This window comes from Callospermophilus lateralis, chromosome 15 (assembly GCF_048772815.1).
Source record: "Callospermophilus lateralis isolate mCalLat2 chromosome 15, mCalLat2.hap1, whole genome shotgun sequence".
Classification (NCBI taxonomy): Eukaryota; Metazoa; Chordata; class Mammalia; order Rodentia; family Sciuridae; genus Callospermophilus; species Callospermophilus lateralis.
The window spans coordinates 56,728,715-56,751,425 of record NC_135319.1 but is presented as its reverse complement, the minus strand read 5'-3'; the positions used below and the strand labels follow the sequence as shown (position 1 = coordinate 56,751,425).

Below are 22,711 nucleotides of genomic sequence, written 5' to 3'. Positions count from 1 at the left end.
TGAGCTTTTACTAGGGAAAAGCTAAGATAACCTTTCTGGTTAAGGTCTGACTATTATTATTATACACAGTGAACTCTTACAGACCTTAAAATAAAATAATTAAATAGATAACAGGGGGCTGGGGCTGTAGCTCAGTGGTAGAGTGCTTGCCTTAGGGTTCGATCTATAGCATAAAAGTATTATGAAAAAAAAAATTTGAAAATAAGTAACAAGAAAAATGGCTAGTCTACATCATGATAAATACAATTCTAGTTTTGGAGCATTATATTGGTTCAGACAGTTTGAGCCCTATGTGCTACCACATTTAAAAGATGGCACTTTTCTCTCCCTCTCTTCTGTCACCATGCCAAAAAACTCTGGCCTCATTTTTGCTTCCCGCTCTTCCATACTTTCACTTACTTATTCATCCATTCACTTATTCACTAACATCTGTTACATACATAATATAGACCAATGTAAGGTACTAGAAATACAAATATGAGTATGTCAGTTTCTGCTTCAAGGAGCTCATAGTCCTGGGCAGGACACTGATTGCTATGACTTGTTACATCTTTAAATGTCACTGTGCCTTCACCAGTTTATTTAAAGCCAATATGTGACTCTGGTTCACTAGAGCTAGTAAAAGATCCTACCAGAGCAGTCTATGAGAGTCTCATGTACTTGCCACACAGTCCCTTTTAGAGAAAAGGATCTGTGTGCAATTTGTTCCACATAAATGTCTCTGACCTTCCATACTGCTTTCTAGAGTGGTTACACCAATTTGCAGTCCCACCAGCAATTTGTGAGTATATCCTCACCAACATCTATTGTTGCTTGTATTCTTGATGAGTTCCAGTCTGACTAGAGTGAGATGAAATCTTAGTTCTGATTTTCATTTCTCTAATTGCTAGAGATGTTGAACATTTTTTCATATGCCCTGACATAATTTCAAATCATGGATCTGCCTTAAGTAACTAACATAACCTCTCTAATGGGTTTCCTCATCTTTATAACTAAAATGATACTAGGACACAGTTATTTTAAGAATTGAATGAGATAATGGCTTATGCATATTCACCACTTCGTGTCAATACCATTATAAATGCTTTGCTAATATCAACTTTTGGAATTATCATGACTATCTTATAAGAAAGGTACAATTATTATTTTAACTTTACAGATGAAAAATAGTCAAGTAGATTTTGAGGAATTTACAAAGATCACACAGGCAGGATTAAAATTCAAGAGATCAGATTACTCATTCTACACATTAAGTGTTACCCTGTATTGGCACTGCTCTGTTGGATATTTAATGTATGTAATGTAAAATATACATTATAAAGTATTTAAGATTATGTGGAACAGAGCAGGTAACTCAATAAAAGTTCCTTCCTCTCATATGTATTAGTGACATACTTGCCAACCTACTACAAGGATATACCTGTGCTATCCATGTAAATTCCATCTTTGAGACTAAAACGCCTGTGATAACTTGTATGGAGAACAGCCATCAAATCTTAGCCAACTATAAGTTCAATACATCTGCACTTACAACTACTAAGACATGAATGCAATCCTACCAAGCATCTGTAGAAACATATGGTTATAGTCAATGAGAGTAATCACCTTATTTTATTCTACCTGATTAGCCGCTAAAGAAAAGAATGACAAAGGATACAGAAACTACTCATTTGAAATACAACTGAGAGAATCAAGAGTCCTTACAGAGTATAAAAGGAACAAAGTTTGCACACAGCTTCATCAAGGCCACAAGGAACATGATAGAAAGGGAGATTAGACTAATTAAATCATTGAATATTTAGTTACACATGACAGTATAATGGATTTTGACACATCATACATAAATGGAATATAACTTCTCATTCTTCTGGTTGTACATGATGTAGAGTTACACAGGTCATGTAATCATATATGCTTGATTCATTCTACTATCATTCCTACCCCCATAGTCCCTTCCTTCCCTCCTTTCACTCCCCTCTGTTTAGTCCAAAATACCACTATTCTGCCCACCCCCTATTGTGAATTAGCATCCTCATATCAGAGAAAACATTCAGCCTTTGGTTTTGGGGGACTGTCTTCTTTTACTTAGCATGATATTCTCCAGTTTCATCCATTTAGTGACAAATGCCATAATTTCATTCTTCTTTAAGGTGAGTATATTCCATTGTGTATATACACCAGAGTTTCTTTGTCTATTCACCTGTTAAAAGGGCACCTAGGTTAGTTCTATAACTTGGCTACTGTAAATTGAGCAGCTATAAACATTGATGTGGCTGTGTTATTGTAGTATACCGATTTTAAGTCCTTTGTGTATAAACTGAGGAGTGGGATAACTGGGTCAATTGGTGGTTTCATTCTGAGGAATCTCCATACTGCTTTCCAGAGTGGTTGCACCAATTTGCAGTCACACCAGCAGTGTGTGAGTATATCCTCCCCAACATTTATTGTTGCTTGTATTCTTGATGATTTCCATTCTGACTAGAGTGAAATGAAATCTTAGTTCTGATTTTCATTTCTCTAATTGTTAGAGATGTTGAACATTTTTTCATATATTTGTTGATCAATTCTGTGAAGTGTCTATTCAGTTCCTTAGCTTACTTATTGATTGGGTCATTTGGGGGTTTTGTTGGTGTTAAGTTTTTTCAGTTTTTTATATATCCTGGAGATTAATACTCTATCTGAGGTGCATGTGGTAAAGATTTTTCTCCCATTCACTACTGTCATTGAATATTAATTTACTCCCTATTTATTAAATCCCTATTTTATGCAAGATTCTATATTAAATATCAAGAATATAGTGATGACAGCAAAACTGAGAAGTCTGCATAAATTTCATAGTCATTAAGCAAGTTAATAAAGACATTCTGAACAGAACAAGAAAACACAAACTAAATGTACTCATAATTTGGGGTAAGTGCAAAAAAAACAAACAACAACAACAAAAAAAACCCTGCCAATCCTAGAGGGTCCTGGTCTAGTTTTGATGAAAGGGCCAGTGGAAGCAATGCTAAGAAATAACATTTAAGTTGCCATCTGAAGAATGAAAAGTTAGCCAACTAAAGAACTGGAAATAAGGGGATTCTAGGCACAGAGAACAGCCTGTGGAGGAAAGATCTTGGGACAAAGAAAAGCAAAGAAAAAATAGTTTTCCTGAAAGATTGAGAATAAGGTATAGTGTGCTAAGCGATGAAATGGAAGAAACAGAAAAGACAAGGACAGGTCAAGAGCCTATGAAAGGTTTGAGATTTGAACATAAGTGGGACAGGAGACAATCATCTGATTTCTATGTAATGAAATAAAGAGGGTGCAAGAAAATGAAAAAGATCAGTAAGAATACTGTAGAAATTTCAGAGAGTAACAATAGTGGTTAGGAGTAGGGTAGTGGTAGTACAGAAGATGAACTCACAAAAACTTCAAAAACGGACTTGACAGTGCTTGGTAATGGATTAGATGTGGGGGTCAAGAAGAGTAAGGGGTCAAGAATATCTCCACGTTTCAGACATGAATAATTACTGAAATGAGAATAAATGGATTCTGAAAGGAGTGAAGCAAAGAAATCAAGGGCTCATACGTAGACATCAGCAATTGCCCAAAGGCAATGTCTAATGGGCATTTGGTTACGAAGATTAAAAGGGGCTGAAGATACGAACTCATTATCTTAATAACAAAGAGAGAGATATTCAAACCTAAGGCTCTGGATTAGATGGCTTCTAAGAAAAGGCCCAAAACTTCATTCATTTTAAAATTCCATTAATAAAGGCTTTAATATCACATATATTTATTTTTTTATTTTTTTTTTTGTGTGTGTGTGTGTGGTGCTGGGGATTGAACCCAGGGCCTTGTGCATGCAAAGCAAGCACTCTACCAACTGAGCTATATCCCCAGCCTTAATATCACATATATTTATGACAACATTTACTGATTAAAAATAAATTTGTGGTTGTGAACCATCATGTACAAAAGTAATGTAGTATATATTACAACAGCTACAATATAAACTACCATTTGAATGACACTTAAAAATATATATGTCAAAAAGAATATTGTGAACCTGCTATGACTAGTGCATATCTGTAATCCTGACACTGAGGAGGCTGAAGCAGGAAGATCCCAAGTTTGAGGCCAGCCTCAGCAATTTAGCAAGACCCTGTCTTAAAGGAGGCTGTAACAACCTATGGTCCTCAAGCACCCTTCACTGTAAGCATGGTCGAATCCATTACCAACTTGGACATGACGGCAGCAGATTGGGCTAGTATGTGTAAATCTGTGCTAAATGGAGGACATTATTTGTTATGGAAGGTTGCCAATGAGGAATTTTGCATGGAGATGACTAGGCGAAATGCAGCAGCTGGTTACCCTCAAAGAAATCTAGATATGTTGTTAGGAAAAGGACCTTATGAGGGTCAACGGCAACAAACTGAATATGATCCTGCTATATATGCACAAATTGTTGCAGATGCAGTTAGGGCATGGAAGACTTTACAAGGACATGGAGATTTACAAAGTCAATTATCTAAGGTAATACAGGGAGCTAATGAACCTTACGCTGAATTTGTAGATAGGCTTATTCAAACAGCTACCAGAGTTTTTGGGGATACAGAACAAGCAATGCCATTAATTAAACAACTGGCTTATGAGCAAGCAAATTGTTGGTGCAGAGAGGTACTTAGACCAAGGAAACGTGGAGATTTAAACACATATATTAAATTATGTAGAGACATTAATGAACAAGGGCAAGTCTTGGCAGCTGCAGTACAACATGCTTTAGATGCCAGGCCAAAAACATGCTACAATTGTGAACAAACAGGACATTTTAAAAGGAGTTGCCCCATAGGAGGAGGGTTTAACAAAGGAGTAGAATACCAGGTATTTGCCCACGATGCAGTAGAGGGAGACATTAGGCTAATGAATGCCATTCTCAAACCACCATAGAGGGTACTCTGTTATCAAAAAACAGACAAGGACCAGGTGTTTACCCACGATATCGTGGAGAAAGGCATCGGGCTCCATTGCCAAAAAACGGACCAGGGGCCCAAGACCAAAATATACGGGGCACTGGAGGAACCCAGCAACACCATCAGGGTAGTGCCCAGGACACATTATCCATCAGATCTCTCATCAGACGAACCAGAGGGAGCACAGGGTTGGACATCTGCGCCTCCGCCAGAGGAGTACTAACTCCAGAGATGGGAGTTCAAATCATTCCCACAGGAGTAAAAGGACCTCTTCCCCAAGGAACAGTAAGCTTATTGTTAGGATGCAGTTCTTCTCCTCTAAAAGGACTTATGATAAGTACCAGGGTAATTGATCCCGATTATGAAGGTGAAATAAAAATTATAGCTAGTTCTCCAAAGGGTATATCAGTAATTTCACCAGGAGACAGAATTGCACAGTTATTAATAATACCCAGCCTACATCATAAATTTTCCAGTATCAGTATAGAAAGAGGTTCCAGGGAATTAGCCTCCACAGGTGTAGATTGGGCTATGCTGTCTTTAAATTTAGATTCTCGCCCAATGCTAAAACTTAATATTCAAGGACATGAATTTAATGGGCTACTGGATACAGGTGCTGACCTTAGCATCATATCTCGTCAAGAAAGGCCAAAACATTGGCCATTACAACAAGCCACTCAAACGCTTCAAGGCCTAGGAGGGGCAACTAATCCCCATAGAAGTGCAATGGTATTAGATTGGAAGGATCCTGAAGGATGTGAAGGACCTATACAGCCATATGTATTGGATCATCTTCCTATAAATTTATGGGAACGAGATGTCCTAGATCAATTAGGTTTGACATTAACAAATAACATCAATCCAAATGCGCCCACAATTAGGGCTAGACAAGAATTCAGAAAAGAAAAAAGATTAGGAGAACAAGGTATAGCAGCACCAATTCAAATAGATCAAGGAATAAATAGACATGGACTGGGTTTTCAGAAGGGGGTCACTGAGGCAATAAAAATTACTTGGAAATCAGAAAGACCAGTATGGGTTCCTCAGTGGACCCTGACTAAAGAAAAGATACAAGCAGCCCATGACCTGGTCAAACAACAATTAGCGGAGGGACATATACAACCTTCCATATCTCCCCATAATACTCCCATTTTCGTCATTAAAAAGAAATCTGGTAAATAGGGATTATTGCAAGATTTAAGAGCCATTAATAATGAGATGGTAATTATGGGACCTGCTCAATCAGGGATTTCTCAATTGTCTGCTTTGCCAAAAACCTGGTATGTTTTAGTTATAGATATTAAAGATTGTTTTTTTTTTTCAATTCCAATTCATCCTGAGGATAGTCCAGGTTTTGCATTTACTATCCCTGCACTGAATCATGAAGGTCCTGATCAGAGACATGAATGGAAAGTACTCCCTCAAGGGATGGCTAACAGCCCAACTATGTGTCAAATTTATGTTAACAAAGCAATCCAGCCAATTAGAAATCAAAATCCTGAACTACAAATATTTCACTGTATGGATGATGTATTGTTAGCACACAAAGATAAAAACACATTGCTAGAATGTTATGCCACACTTACAAACTTATTTAAAAATTATAATCTAGAGATACCAATAGATAAAGTACAATTAAATTTTCCAATTAATTATTTAGGAGTTCTATTATCCTCAACCATGGTCTGTCCACCAAAAATTCAAATACGAGTAGATCAATTCAAATCACTTAACGACTTTCAAAAGTTATTGGGAGACATAAATTGGATAAGGCCTTATCTAGGCATACCAACAGGAGAGTTGGGACCTTTGATATCCTGATATCCATCAGATCCAAATTCACCCCACATGTTAACGCCTGAAGCAAGAAAGGCATTAAAAATTACTGAAACATACATGGAAAATATACATTTGGGTAGAATTGATATAAGTGTGCCTTTATTATTTATTGTAATACCAACAAAAAATATTCCTACAGGAGTATTTTGGCAAGAAGATCCATTATTATGGATACATTTATCTTATTCTCCTAACACTATTCTTACTAGGTATCCTGAGGCTGTAGGACAATTAATACTCAAAGGAATAAAAGCAGCGAAGGGAGTGTTTGGAATTTCTCCCAATAAAATTATTACTCCATATACTATGGATCAACTTGATGAGTTAGCTAATGAGTTAAATACTTGGGCAATAATCATGTGTAAATCTAATGTTTCATTTGATAATCACTTACCATCTAATCCTTTGTTGTCCTTTTGGTCTAAGCATCCTGTAGTTTTTCCAAAAATGACAAGAAAAACCCCTATCATGAATGCTCCAAATGTATTCACTGATGGGTCAAATAATGGTACAGCAACAGTAGTTACCCCTGATCAAACTTTTACATTTTTAGTACCCAAACAATCAGCTCAAAAGGTAGAGCTTAATGCAGTTTTACAAGCCTTTTTGATGTTTAAAGATTCTGTATTTAATTTATTTTCTGATAGTCAGTATATAGTTAATGCTATAGTATCCCTTGAAGATGCTGGTAGGATTTCTCCTTCCTCTACTGTTTTCTCTTTGTTTTCCACTATACAAAGTCTAATCTGGGACAGAAAAGATCCATTCTTTATAGGACATATCAGAGCACATACAGGATTGCCTGGAGCCCTTAGTTTGGGCAATGATTTAGCAGATAAAACTACACATGACATACATATTTTCTCTACACTAGAAGAAGCTACAAATTTTCATAAAAGGTTCCATGTCAATGCTTATACTTTACAAAAGCATTTTAAAATAACTAAGGAACAAGCTAGACAAATAATAAAACAATGTCAAAATTGTGTGACCTTTTTACCACAAGTTAATCTTGGAGTCAATCCTAGAGGATTGATACCTAACCATATTTGGCAGATGGATGTCACACACTTGCCAGAATTTGGAAAATTAAAATATTTGCATGTTACAGTTGATACTTCTTGCAGATTTTTGATGGGCTCCCTTCATGCTGGAGAAAAAACTAAAGATATTACAGCTCATTGCTTACAAAATTTTGCCACTGTGGGCATTCCAAAACAGTTAAAAACAGATAATGGTCCTGGTTATACTTCTACCTCTTTTAAACAATTTTGCTCATCATTTGGCATTACTCATATAACAGGAATCCCATACAATCCTCAGGGACAAGGCATAGTTGAAAGAGCTCATCAAACTATTAAATTGTACTTATTAAAGCAAAAAGAGGGAATTGGAAAGGGGTATATATCCCCCAAAGATAAACTTAAAATAACCCTTTTTACTCTAAACTTTTTAAATTTGGATCCATCAGGGCTTAGTGCTGCGGACAGACATATGTGTCCAAAAAATGTACATAAGCCTAAGGTACTTTGGAAGGATATTCTAACAGGACAATGGAAAGGTCCTGACCCAGGGATTGTCTGGAGTTGGGGTTCTGTTTGTGTGTTTCCACAGGGAGAACAACAGCCGATTTGGATTCCAGAGAGACTAACCAAAGCGATTTCTATAGACCAAAAAGAAGATGATTTGATTCAAATCCATAACAGCTGATATCCAGAGCTCCAGCTTGTCTATTCTTACATCTGCGACAGTGATTAACCAGGATGCTTTTTTCAATATCTATTTTATTATTGCCTTTTCGCACATCATAAAGTTCTATTTTATTTTTTGAGCTCATACAGACCTAGGTTAATGTTTTTCTGATCAGTTTTATTGTTTGACTATAGAGTTTTAAACATTGCAATGGAGATTTCACCTGTGTAAAGCTACAAGGCCTTTACTATTGTCTTATGTGTTGTACGTTTGTGTGCGCACTTGTGTTTGGTGTTGTATGTCTGTGTGTGCGTATGTCCATATATCATATATGAGGAGCGCTCATGAAAGAAATGGATCCAAATTTTTTTTTTATTCACGTGATTTTAATGGTTTAATTTAAACTGGGTAAACAGCTGTTGAGGATTGTTTTAATATGTGAACAAATAAGGAGGTTAACAGATCTGTTTGTTTACTTTCACCTTTCCTTTTCATTATATTTAATAATTCTGTTCAGGATAATGTAAATTGTTCAGAAAATCGTTTTCTTAGTACCTGTTGCAATGTTACATTATTTTTTTTTAGCATCATTGTCAGAATTCCTATCTTCATCCCAGTGCCGCTGAAGACAAAGATAAAACCAAACTATAGCTTCTTCGATAGTTATCACAACAAACTGTATAAACTGATGCATCAATGAATAATAACTCAACAAGTGATGCTCAATGAAGAAGTCGATTTACTATGGGAGGAAATGGACATATTGATGAATTCCTCTGCTTTGAACTGCTTGCAGAACTTGCCTGGACTATGCATCACTTGTATGCATTGCAAACTATCTGTTGGTGCAACGAATTGTGGTAGTGCTGGAGTATCTTTGTTGATGGTGTCACCCGTGGTACAATTTTTCAAAGGAGCTCTCAATTGGCTTAGTGTCATGGCATTTTGCATCCTTCTCCCTTCTACTAGTGATGGTCTAAAATTTGGGGGCCAACAGAGGTGAGGCAAAGAACCTCACCCCGCCACTGGCACCAAGGCCAAATTTGGGGGCCAACAGGGGTGAGGCAAAGAACCTCACCCCCCGCACTGGTGCAAAGGCCTATCCACAAGTATGGCTGTATGCTGGACCGGTAGTCATTGACGGGTATGATCCAATTGCAGTAGTACCAACCTAAGACAGGAAGCTGACGCCTAGAGGTCAGCTCATCCGATGACAGGTAAGGACCATATGTTGTATTGGACAACCTAACAGGCACGGTCCCTAAGCCACATTGCTTGTTGTTTAATTAAACAGAAGTGGGGAGATGCTGAGAGCCATCTCCAAGTCTGTATGGCCCCTGGCATTTTGCCAACAGTATGGATTGACAGGCAAGGCATTACTATCAGCCTCAGCTGCTATTTTTGAGTTCTTATGCTACTTTGGAGTTCTCGTGGGGATTCCCGGGGATTCCCCTGGAGTTCCCATTGGTTGGAGAAGTGCAGAAGGAGGAATTTCCGGAGGAGATATTTCCAGTGGCTGGTTCCTGGACGAGCCGTGTGGCATTCGGGAGGAGTTGCTGGTGGAGTTCAAAAATACAGTTTGTTCCTGCTTCAGTGGCTTGTGATTTGTGCCCAGCCAGACTGTGGCAAAGGGGCACTTCAGTTTCTGTCTTGCTCTCTTCACTCACTTGAGAGAAGCCAGCTGCCATGTCATAAGGATACTCAACCAAGTCATGTAGGGAGATTTATGTGGTAAATGAGGTCTCCCACCAACAGCCATGGGATCCTCTAGCACCAAGGGAGTTTTCAGGTGACTACAGCTTTACTGATACCTATCCTACAATTTCATGATGATCCTAAGCTACTGCCACCCTGCCCCTTGTGGGTTCTTTATTTTCTACCCACTTTGCTTTATTGGTTCATTATCTCTGATACATTCTTGATGTTTAAAAAACATACATGATAATATATGTTGTGCTTTAAGCTGCTGTTTGGGGGGTAATGTGTTTGACATCATAAGGTAATATAAGCATTATGAAAAATTTGCCAAAATAATATAAGACCAATCACTATAAGTTATTGCAGAGTCAACTAAGACAAAAGTCTGAAAAGGAAAATCAGAGTAGGGATAATAAAACAAGTATAAGCAAGTCAAAATATCCAGAGAACTAACTGGACTAATGTGGATAGTGTAACTGATTTCTTTCAAGAAATTGATAACCAAAAACCCAAAAACATGGGTTTTGTTTTTTGTTTGTTTTGGTAACAGGAGGTGCTTACCACAGAGCCAGACCTCCAGCCCTTTTTATTTTTTATTTTGAGAGAGGGTCTCACACTAAGTTGCTTAGGCCAAAAAGTAATTCCATTTTGAAAATTCACCCAGGCATGAATTTCCCATTAGGCCCGCCCCCAAGAGTTCCTAACTATAGAAACCACAACAAAGATGTCAAGTAACAATGACAGGACCAGATTGGTTATTTGGGGGATGGTGGGGGTGGGGATGGCAGTACCGGAGATTGAACTCAGGGGCACTGGATTACTAAGACACACCCCCAGCCCTATTTTGTATTTTATTTAAAGACAGAGATTGAGAATTGCTTAGCGCCTTGCTTTTGCTGAGGCTGGCTTTGAACTTGTGATCCTTCTGCCCCAGCCTCCAGAGCCACTGGAATTACAGGTGTGTGCCATGCACCCAGCAGATGGGTTATTTTTTAACTACTCCATTGTATGTGACTATACAGTTAAGAAGTTTTTACAGCAGCCTGCTGCGCCTTGCAGAAGGGCAACCTGGTAGATATTCTCTGTCAATAAACCTCTGCTTCAACTTAGAGCTGTGTCCCTCATGGATATTTACACCAAGTACCCTAACACTTACGGCCTTGCTAAAATGCTGAGGCTGGCTTTGAACTTGGGATCCTCCTGCCTCAGCCTCCTGAGCCACTAGGATTATAGGGATGCATTACCACACTTAAAAGCATGCTCTTATTAAGACTCAATAAATCTTATTCTGGGGGAAAAATCTGCCCCTAGTTCTATATTATATATACACAGTGCTATATTTGTACCTTCAAACTATGGATTTCATTAAAATGACATCAGTTTTATGATCTAGGTAAAGGTACTTTTTATACAATATCCTGGGGAATAATTTTAAGAGAGTAAATATGATGTCAGTCTGCTTGGTTTCAAGTATCAGCTCTAGTATTTACTTGCTGTGTTACTTTGGAGAAGTAACTTAAGCTATGTAGTTTTGAGTTTCTTCAACCACAAAATGGAAATAATATTACTAACCTAGATGAGTTAGTGCATTATATCTCAGTATTACACATTCAAGGGCTGGTGTTGTGGCTCAATGGTAGAGTGCTTGCCTAGCATGTGTGAGGCAGTGGGTTTGATTCTCTGCACCATATATCAAATCAATAAAATAAAGGTCCATCAACAATCAAAAAATATTTTTTAAAAATTCAATAAATAATAGATATCAGTTGTTATTATTATGATTACCATTCATGATATAGATACTGAGGACTCCCCCCCTCCTTTTTAAATATTTTTTAGTTGTAGATAAAAACACTGTGTATTTATGTGGTACTGAGGATAGAACCCAGAGCCTCACACATGTGAGGCAGGCACTTTACCAATGAGCTACAGCCCCAGCTCCAGGAATTCCCCTTTATTTGTCCCATTATATTAATCATCTTTTATCATAACATAGCAAAATATTAACCTAATATTTCAACCATTCTTTAAATTGAGTATTTGATCATTCTAACACTTAATAATGTTTTTAAATTCCTAAAATAATTAGTCAGAATTTTTATACTAACTTAAATAGCTGATCTTGATATGCCAAGAAGAAGGAGATGTGGACATTTAAAATGCTGCATAATCAATACTGTAAAATGATGTTAGCATTTAGAAACTATTAAATGGTTAAACCTAATAGGCATCTAAATAAATTTACTTCACTGTAACCAGGGACTAAAGCAATTTCTTCTTTAGGAAAATAGTATGAAGACAAAATTACAATAAAATATAAATAATTTCTTTGTAAATAAAAAGTTAGGGCTGAGTATAACTCAGTAGTATAGTGCTTGCTTAGTGTGGTTTAGGTGCTGGGTTCAATCCCTAAAAAATATTTAAAGGAAAGAAAAAAGCATACTTTTTAAAAAAGCTTAACAAACACAGCAAGAAGGCTGAATAGTTTGATCAGAACTAGAGAGAAAAGAAAACCCAAAATAAAACAGAAAAAGGCTGACGTCAGCTTAAAAAAAAAAAACAGACTAAAGTCATTCTTTCCTCTTCCCGTTAAGCCCCCAACCCCTAATTTTTACTTTCTGGTAGAAAGGTTTGGGAATTTCCAACAAGCTGGCCAGCTGCCAATTCCATAAAGCAGCAAGGAGAAAACTCCCCTTTCCAGGGGTCCCTCCCCCAGGCAGCTCCAGGCGCCTGGTCTGACAAGCTTTCTGAGAAGGACTAGGCTCACTGCAGACATTCTGGCTCCACAGCCATTGTTCACGTGGCTGCTCAGCTCCTTATCCAGAGCCTGGATTAGCATAAGAATATCGTCTTTTTCCCTTTACAAACAACTCATCCATTCCTTCTCCACTTTCTAACCTCCTCCCCATCAATCCGTACCCTAATACACACATGTACCCCTAAAGAAAAATATGTGGTTATTTCTATATCAATGTAAAAAGCAATCTCACCCAATTCTGAACATAAACCCTGAAGAAAATACCTTACTTGCTCAAAGAGTTGTAGGAGTGTATCTGTGGCAATACGCAGGAATCTTACAAACAAGCCTGCCTTGGAGTCCATGGTGTGACATCTGGCTGGGGGTGAGGCATTCATAAACAGGTCTTTCAGAAAGTCTGACAACAACAGCAAAGAAAATCAACCACATAACTAAATTTTGACCAAAAATAGGGATGAGGAAGTTCTACTTCATAAAGTCACTTTTACTTGCAAGTCTCCTTTACCTCAAGATGCCAATTTCATTACCACCTGAAATTACTTTCTCACTGGACTTCACCTCTCCTGATGCTCAGTTACTCATGCAAAATGAACAACCCCAATAATCTTTGTGTTTCTGCTTAATTGTCCCCTCCTCACTCAAAAGCCTCTTTTTTCCCCCCTGTGCCAAGATATTATTCCCTAATACAAGAATAAACCCTTTCAGGATCAGAGAGGCAAGACAAACTAGTGGGACATTAGACAGTTGACACATTTATGTCTTATAATCCTCACCAAGGGCTTCAATATTAGATATACAAGGAATGCTTCTTGATTATTAAATATTTTTTAAAATAGGAACTAATGTATTTCCAAAACAACATTCAATTTTGTACTGCAAAACCCCTAGTTTTTCCAAACCCAGTTTAACTGTATTAAACATTTAAAACAAACAAAAAACTTAACAAATAATTAGAACTAGCCTGTGCTACATACTAATCTGACACATTTGTACTCAGGAAGAATTCTTATTGCATGACAACTTTTTTTGGTGGGGGGTATTGGGGAACAGACTCAGGAGCACTAGGCCACTGAGCCACATCCCCAATTCTATTTTTTATTTAGAGACAGGGTCTCACTGAGTTTCTTAGCACCTGGCTTTTGCTGAGGCTGGCTTTGAAATCCTCTAGCCTCAGCCTCCTGAGCCACTGGGATTACAGGCATGCGCCACCGTACCCGATGCATGCCAGCTGTTAATGTAAAAGGTCTGGGTATTATTCTCTCTGTCTTCTGCAGTAAGGACCAATAATTTAAAAACAAGTGAAGTATATCAGTAGTTGCACAAAGTCCTGGATGGAAAAAAGGTTTGGTCACCCCTCTAGGTGCATTATGGGCAATGGTAAACAATACTATCTGTGTTTCTGTATAATATCTGAATGGAAATGAAGTTAGTACAATATGGCAGTCCAGGGTCTGATATAGGACAAACCTAGGTCTTTTGTGTGGATTAAATGAGAGAAACTCATGTTGAGTATTTAATGGTAACTGCTTAATTATATTAGCACATCAAATTAATTTTGCATGTATTTTCCTTTTATATGACTCTTATATAAGTTAATAAAATCACTCCTACTTTTATTTTAAAAAGATAGGCTCCAGAGATAAATGGCCTGGTGAATTTCACTGTAACCAGTCACCAGAAGTTCAAACTAACTAACACTAGGTCTTCTAATCCGAAGTATAGTGTATGGGGTGGCTAGGGTTCTAGCTCAGTGGTAGAGCACTTGCCTAGCATGTGTGAGGTACTGAATTCGATCCTTAGCACTACATTAAAAATAAGTAAATAAAATAAAGGTTTAAAAAAATGTTTGAAATTTTAAAAAGTACAGTATTTGGACTAGTGTACTATGAGTAGGTACATCAAAAGTGAGACAGGGAGTTATTTTTTATTGAGCCATGCAAGATTTTATTTCATCTTTATAAACTAAGGAAAAAGTGAAGCTCTGCAAAATTAAGAAACTTGTCCTAGTTCACAATCAGTAAGTGGAAGGTTTGTTGCTGACAAAGCCCAAATTTTACTGCACACTATAGCACACTAAAAAACTTTTTTTTTTTTTTAAGAGAGAGAGAGAGAGAATTTTATTTTATTTTTTATTTTATTTTTTTTTAAGCTTTCGGCGGACACAATATCTTTGTTTGCATGTGGTGCTGAGGATCAAACCCGGGCCACACGCATGCCAGGCGAGCACGCTACCGCTTGAGCCACATCTCCAGCCCCACACTAAAAAAACTTGAAGGAAAATAGTGAGATAAAAAAATAGAAGGACTGTGTCCATTATTATACATACTATTGCTTTTCAGTTAACAACAACAACAACCCCCACCTCCTCTTGTATTTGTATGCTTGGCTTTGTGATGCTGAGTTGAAATAATGCTAACAATGTGTCTCTGTAACTGGCTCCCTGACAGGTTATGCCAACTGAAGAACTAGAGAAAGCCTCGGAGGTAAGGAGGACTCCTGTCTTTCTGATTTGGGTTATTGTTCCCATTAGTCACCTAACCAATACCCTTCCTTCTCAACAGAAGGCAGTGGTTGGGTGAGTTCCCAGCTTCCTTCCACAATCCCAAACTGAGCCACACACAGCAGTCCTTTATACCCATGGGTTCCTACTTCTCAGGGTCTAAGTTCCAGCTCCATAACACCCTGCTCAGAGCTCCTTAATACCAGCTCTGGTGGATCCAGAGCTCCCTCTACAGAAGGCTGGGTCACAGGTGGACGGGAACACACTCTTTACAGTTTCGGGAATCTAAAACCTATAAACCTCTTGGGTTGGATGTTAGCTATTTCCCACCATTACTATTTCTGTTTAATCCCAGTGTTCTCTTAGCTTTTCTAATTCTCTAAATCCCATGTAATACACTCCCTGTACCAAATTCTGTTGTTAAACTAATCATTGTGGCTTCAGCTTTCCTGACTGGACCTTGACTGGCACAAATAATTTCAGATACTAGATCTGAAGAGTAAGACTGAAACACACACACACACACACACACACACACACACACACCATGAACATACTTTTATACAGACTTGTTTCACCAAAGAGAAACAATAATAGTCTAATATCCTTACAAAGTGAGTTTAATGTATATTCAAAGTGTATCAAAAGTATTTTGACTTTAGGAATTCTTCCAGACATTTCATTTTTTCTCACCTCAAGTAAGTTTAACCTATTCAAGTAAAATGCAAGAAACTTGTTCAAGATTGGTTGGACTTTCTAAACTATGTGAACCAGGTCAAAATGGAAAGAGTACCAAAATTTGCCTATTAAAACAGATTTCTCTTTTTATTAAGTAACACTACATTTAATTGAAGGATTGATACGTCTTTGTAGTTAAAAAAAATTAAATGCTAAATCAATTTTTAAGGGAAATATATCTAATTTCTAGAACTATGAATAAAAATCAACGCAGAACATTCAAAATAACATAAAAAACAAACCCATATTTCGCTCAGGAAAGCAAATCAAAGTATATCACTATTTATGCCCTCAACTTGAAGGAATAAGTTGGTACCACCTCCTAAGAGGATCTAGAAATATAGAAATGGCTCTTGTTGGGATAATGTCTAGGATATGACAGGACATAGACTGACCAGTGACCAAGGTAGAAAACGTAATGCAATGAGCAGGGATAACCACTCAAAACAAAGAACTGTCTCAAACTAACATCAACAGTGCCCTCCTTGTTGAAATATACTAATTATTGACTGGTATAAAGCAACTATCATTATTTCACAATTCCCTAAAGATTCCTTTGCAGTTCCAAATGTTGAAGTGGCAATAGTTTCATCCTCTAAGAAAAGTTATTTTTATAAAACTAATGTCTATACACAATTTTATTTTTCTTTTGTTCTTACCTGACCACTTTAAAAAGGAATTGTTCTTTTTGTGTTAACCAGTGCTTGTAGAATGAAAAAGTGATTTTTAAAAATCAATAAATCTCTATTTCTACTTTTTTCTATGACTTTTTAAAAATTCAGAGTACATCCTTCCTCTAAGCTCCAAGAATAGAGGCTCTGTTCTAGGCTAAGCCAATACACATATTCTGCCTTCCATGCCACAAGGAAAAGTTCAGGGTTGAACTGGTCTAATACAGTCTCAGGACTCTGGCTGGGGGTACAGGGACAAAGTCACTCTTTCATATTGAATATGAATAAGGAAACAGCAGTCTCAGAAGCTGCTGGCAACTAGGTTGGGACCAGAAGGGAAATCAGAAGGCAGTGCCAGGAAACTGAAAGAAACTACATCTTTGGAGACATGGATGAGCTGCTCAAGCAGTCTTATGGTAAAGTCTGAATTACTTAGGGACTTTTTAGCTAAGAGACATTTTTTAGGTCTTAGAGTCAGTTTTTCTGTGACAATCAAAAACATACAACTGATATGAAAAATAAAGGGAAAGGCACACTTCAGTGTTCTATCTTTGATTAGCATAAAATTAACAATTCTGACCAAAGTTAAAAAAAATCGATGACACATGTGTTATAAGAACAAATTATTTTAAAGATAACTCAAACAGTATAAAAATTGACTTAAACTAGCACATGCCTATAATCCAAGTGATTTAGGAGGCCAAGGCACAAGTATTCTAAGTTCGAGGCCAGCCTGGTGAGACCCTGTCTCAAAATAAAAAGTAGAAAGGGCTGGGTATGTTGCAGTTACAGAACACCCCTGAATTTAATTCCCAGTACCAAAATAAAAAAACAAACAAAGAAGTGACTTAACAATGTTATCAGCAGTTATATAAATGTTACTCCTGATATTTCCCATCTCAGTCCCCAAATTTGCTGGACTCTTGATCTTTCCCATCTGAGCTAACAGCTTCTTTACTCTTCTAATTCCTTAGGGCTAAATTCCCAATCATTCTTGACCACTGCTTCACATTGCTGTATAACTATATCCTATCTCTCATCAAATCCATTGGGTCTGCCTTCAAAAAACATCCAGAACCCACAAGCTTCTCATTACCTCCACTGCTATCGGTGGTCCAAGCCCTAAGATTCTTTGCCTCGATTATTGAATCAGCCTCCTAACTGGTTTCCCTGCATCTACCCTTGCCATACCATACATTCTCAACACACAGAGCAATTCTTTAAAAAAAGCACAATAAAATCACATCACACCTCTGTTCAAAACCCTCCAAAAGTGTCTGACTCACTCTAAGTAAAAATAAAGTCTACAAAGGTCCACATGACTCTACTTGCTCTATTCAACTGCAGTGGCCCACTCAATTCTTAAAGAAGGTCTACATAACTCCACTTCAGGACTAGTATATTTGCAGGGCCCTCTGCCTTTAACACTCCTTCCAGGACATCTGAAATAATCTGCTGCCTTCTCTGGGTTCTGAGTTTACTCAATCAAAATCTCTTTATGATTTACATTGTTTCCACTCACCCTATTTAATCTATAAGGGCATCCTCTTCACTAGCACTCCTGTCCTCCCTCCTTGCAATTTTTTTTTCTCTTTAGCATTTGGCTGTAATCTGTTATATCATTTACTCTTTTTTTTTTTTAAAGAGTAAATGATTTTTTTTGAGAGTGAGTGAGATAGGAGAGAGAGAGAGAGAGAGAGAATTTTTTGATATTCATTTTTTTTTTTTTTTTTTAGTTATCGGCGGACACAACATCTTTGTTTGTACGTGGTGCTGAGAATCGAACCCGGGCCGCACGCATGCCAGGCGAGCGCGCTACCCAATTGAGCCACATCCCCAGCCCTCATTTACTCTTTGTTTATTGCCTGCCACCTGCTCCAGAATGGAGGATTCAGAAGGGCAGGGTTGTCTGTTTTATTCACTCTGGATCTGTAATACCTAGAACAGTGCTTGGCATACAATTGGTACGAAGTAAATATTTGCTTAGGGAATGACTTTAACAGGGCAGCAGGAATTAAAATGCTATACCCATTCCTTTTATTTTATATACAAACCAGACTTTTTACTAAAAGAGAGGGCAAGGGATAAACTCTCATTTTCTTATCTTAACACAACTGAAACGATACAAAAACCATACCACTTCCTTTTGCTCACTTCCAGTCCTAACTTGTAACAAAAGCCAGTGAGGAAAATCTTGTACTGTTTTCATACATAGTCTCAGATTTGAAATATAAATTAAAAGGTCTTAAGAAAGGCTTGTAAATGTAAACATAATTTCCCCAAATCTACAGTATTGCCTAAGGCAAACAATGTCTTAAGTCTTTTTACAGTACAACAGTTAACTAAGATAAATAATTATGGTAATAATCATGGGCAAAAAGAAAATATAGTCCTTTTTTTGTACAAACCATGTGGTCTGACAAAGGGAACGTCAAAGCACTATTTAAATTCAACTGCAACGTTTCAGTAAATAGATATAAGGAAAGGTCCAAAGGTAATATGTATTATTTAAACTGTAAATTTCCAACAGTCCTGAATAAGGGCACAGGGTGTTAAAATTATATCTTTAACAATTCTTTCCTGACAGATATGATCCACAAAACTACAGGAAACTAAAACCTCACAATATTCAGCTAAAAAAGATTACAAATTCCTGCTGTATAAATGTGAAGCCCATGAATGTTTTTTCCTTGTGGAGGAAACATCTATATTTTAACTTCTTACTGTGTCAGAATAATTGGTCAGGTTAAAATGTGCTGGCTTAGAGTAGTTTCATTTAGAAGTTGTGTGGCATGGAATGGGCTTCACATGATTACTTGTCCTGTTTATCTTTTAGTATATTTAAGCTCAGGAATCTTTTTGATTTTTATTTCTGAGAGAACTAAACGTTCATGAACTTGTCTTTTTATTTTATTTTATTTAATATTTCTTTTTAGTTGTAGGTGGACACAATACCTTTATTTTATTATTTTTATTTTCATGTGGTGCCAGGAATCGAACCCAGTGTCTCACACATGCTAGGCAAGTGCTCTACCACTGAGCCACAATCCCAGCGCTCATCTTTTTATTTTAAAGAAAGGACTGTAAGTAGCACATAAGAGCATTGCTTTACATATTTTTAAACTTTCTATAGATGTATGAAAATATTGTTCTATATGTAAAATGTTATATTTTTTCATACATTGTGAGATATTTCCATAGTGAATATATATGAGCCATTCTTCATAATTTGTTTTCAATGTTATATAGTGTTTCATCATAATAGTTCACAACTGTACTTGCCCATTCTCCTATTGATGGACATATTAGCTTATTTCTAACATGTTGGTATTATAAGCAATGCTGCAATAAATAAACTTGAATAAATGCTTTTGTAATTGGTGGGTATAGGGCAGACAAATCTGTAGGATAGATTCCCAGAGGTGGAATTCTGGATCTAATGATAGTTTTGGTAGTATCTTGATAAATTTGGGGGAGGGGGGTTGATCTGGGAAGGTGTACTGGGATTGAACCCAGGAGAACTCTGCCACTGAGCTACATCCCAGCCCTTTTTACTTTTCACTTTGAAACAGGTTCTCCCTAAGTTGCTAGGGCTAGCCTTATACTTGCAAGCTTTCTGCCTCAGCCTCCAGAGGGATTATAGGTGTATGCCACTATACCAGGCAATTATTTCATTTTTTATGGTACCTTATTGTACTTTCCAAATGCAAAACACTGATGTAAGCATAATTTTAACATACTCCTAAAGAACACGGGATAAACGTTAATAAATGGAAAGATATACTGCATTATATACATAATGTCTCAATATATCAGGTATGTCAATTGCTCCTAAGTTAATTATAAATTCAACAAAACTTTTTGGGCTGAGGGTATAGTTCAGTTGGTAGAGTGCTTGCCTCACATGCACAAGGCCCTGGGTTCAATCTCCAGCACCAAAAAAAAAAAAAAAAAAAAAAAAAATCAATAATGCTTTCTATCATCTAAGGAAGTTCCCTTCTGTTCTTAGTTTGCTAAATTAGAGTTTTTATCATGAATGGGAACTGAATTTCATCAGGTGGTTTTTCTCCATTTAGTATATAATCACAAGGTTTTTCTTCTTCAATGTGTTAGATTAATTAATAACTGTCATTGAGAGCTATCTTAAAGAGTAAGTCATCTGTAGTGGGTTTTAAATATATCTACATATTCTTTCATACTCCTCTCTTCAAGTGGGGATACAATGGTTTAGATGTGGTCTGCCCCACCAAAACTCAACATGTGAAATTAATCCCCAATATAACAGTATTGAAATATGGAAGGATATTTAAAAAGTAATCATGCCATGGAGTTGAAGGGATTAACATAGTTCTTAAGAGACTGGCATAGTTTTTTTAATTAAATTTTTAATTAATTGGTACTGAGGATTGAACCCAGGGCACTTAATCACTGAGCTACATCCCTAGTCTTTTTATTTTGAGACACAGTCTCACTAAATTGCTGAGGGAATTTGCCATCCTCTTGCCTCAACTTCCTGGGCCACTGGGATTATAGGCATGCCCCACCACACCCTGGTTACTTATTGAGAAAGAGTTGTTATGAAGTGAGCCTGGCACCTTTTGGTCTTTCTCTCCTCACAGATAACTCTGTTCTGCATGCACCACTTCCACCATGAGACCCTCCCCAGAAGCTGAGAAGATGCCAGTGCCTTCCCAGTCTCGTAAAACTGTAACCTAATGAGATATCCAGAATTGGAACCTCCCAGATAAGCGGGTCCAAGTTAGTGTTTCAAATTATTAAATTTTGAGATAAAATGTTATGCAACAATGATGATGAACACACACTATTCTTGGGACTTCTGAAATAATTTTAGTTTGTCATTGCTGTATAATAATTTGTTTGGTCTTTGCCCCTGGTTTCTGGGAGAGAACATCTAAATTCTTGGAATTTCCTGGGTAAAAGGAGTCTAGGATCATTCCTCAGTCTATTGCAACAAGATGGCTCAGTATGGAGGCTGGACACCAGAAAGACCACCATGCATTTAGGAAGTTGGGGCTTTGAGTCAGCCAGACTCTAAAGAAAGCAGAAAGCTAATAACCGAGTCACCTAACCATTTATTCATGCCTACACAAAAACCCTGTGGAAACTACAGCTCAGGTAAGTGAACCTATGTTCAATGTTCTGGCAGGGTAATAAGTCCTGATCTCAGGAAAAAGGGCATGGAAGCTCCACATTTGGAATCCTCTCAGACTTCACCCTGGCCCTGATCTGGATCTTTTATAATAACATTGTAATTATAATAACTTTACTGAGTTTTATGAGTCACCTTAGTAATTTATGTAACTTCAGGTTATTCATGGGAACCCTGGACTTGCAATCAGTCTGAAAGGCAAGTGGAGGACCAACAAACTTGTAACTGGCCCCTGTAATGAGGACAATATTTTTATTTTTTAAATGAGGGCAGACTTATTGGAGACTGTGCCCTTAAACCTGTAAGGTCTGATACTAACTATGTCAGAACTGTATTACAGTCAGTATTATATATATTATATATAACATTTAAATACACTACTGGATTTATTTTCCCAATGTTTTGTTAGATTTCACACAAGCAAGACTATACCTTTTTCTTCATATTATATGTTTGGATTTATTATCAAGATTATAATAGTCATATACACTAAACTAAGGAATATTCCTTATTTTGCTATTCTCCGAAATAGTCTATGTAAATCTGGACATCTCTGCTACCTGAATAGTTTGAAAGAACTCACACTTTTAATTACAAATTCAATTTCTCTAACAGTTATGATACCTAGGTTTACTACTTAGTCTAAGTTAATTTTATTAAGTCATAATTTATTTTCATTTAAGTTGTAAA

The 22,711-nt window shown here is 37.1% G+C and overlaps 1 protein-coding gene across 3 annotated transcripts in view; it reads right to left on the bottom strand.

The window, feature by feature from the left end:
- The window catches only part of Bmpr1a (bone morphogenetic protein receptor type 1A), a 133,576-nt gene that overhangs the window by 39,264 nt on the left and 71,601 nt on the right, over positions 1 to 22,711 (bottom strand). The window contains exon 3 of one of the 3 annotated variants that reach the window (XM_076835296.1): positions 13,212 to 13,339. The exons of the other annotated variants lie outside the window; for them this stretch is intronic. The gene's annotated coding sequence lies outside the window, so the exon portion shown is untranslated. The remainder of the gene's footprint in view (positions 1 to 13,211; positions 13,340 to 22,711) is intronic. 3 annotated transcript variants of the gene reach the window in all.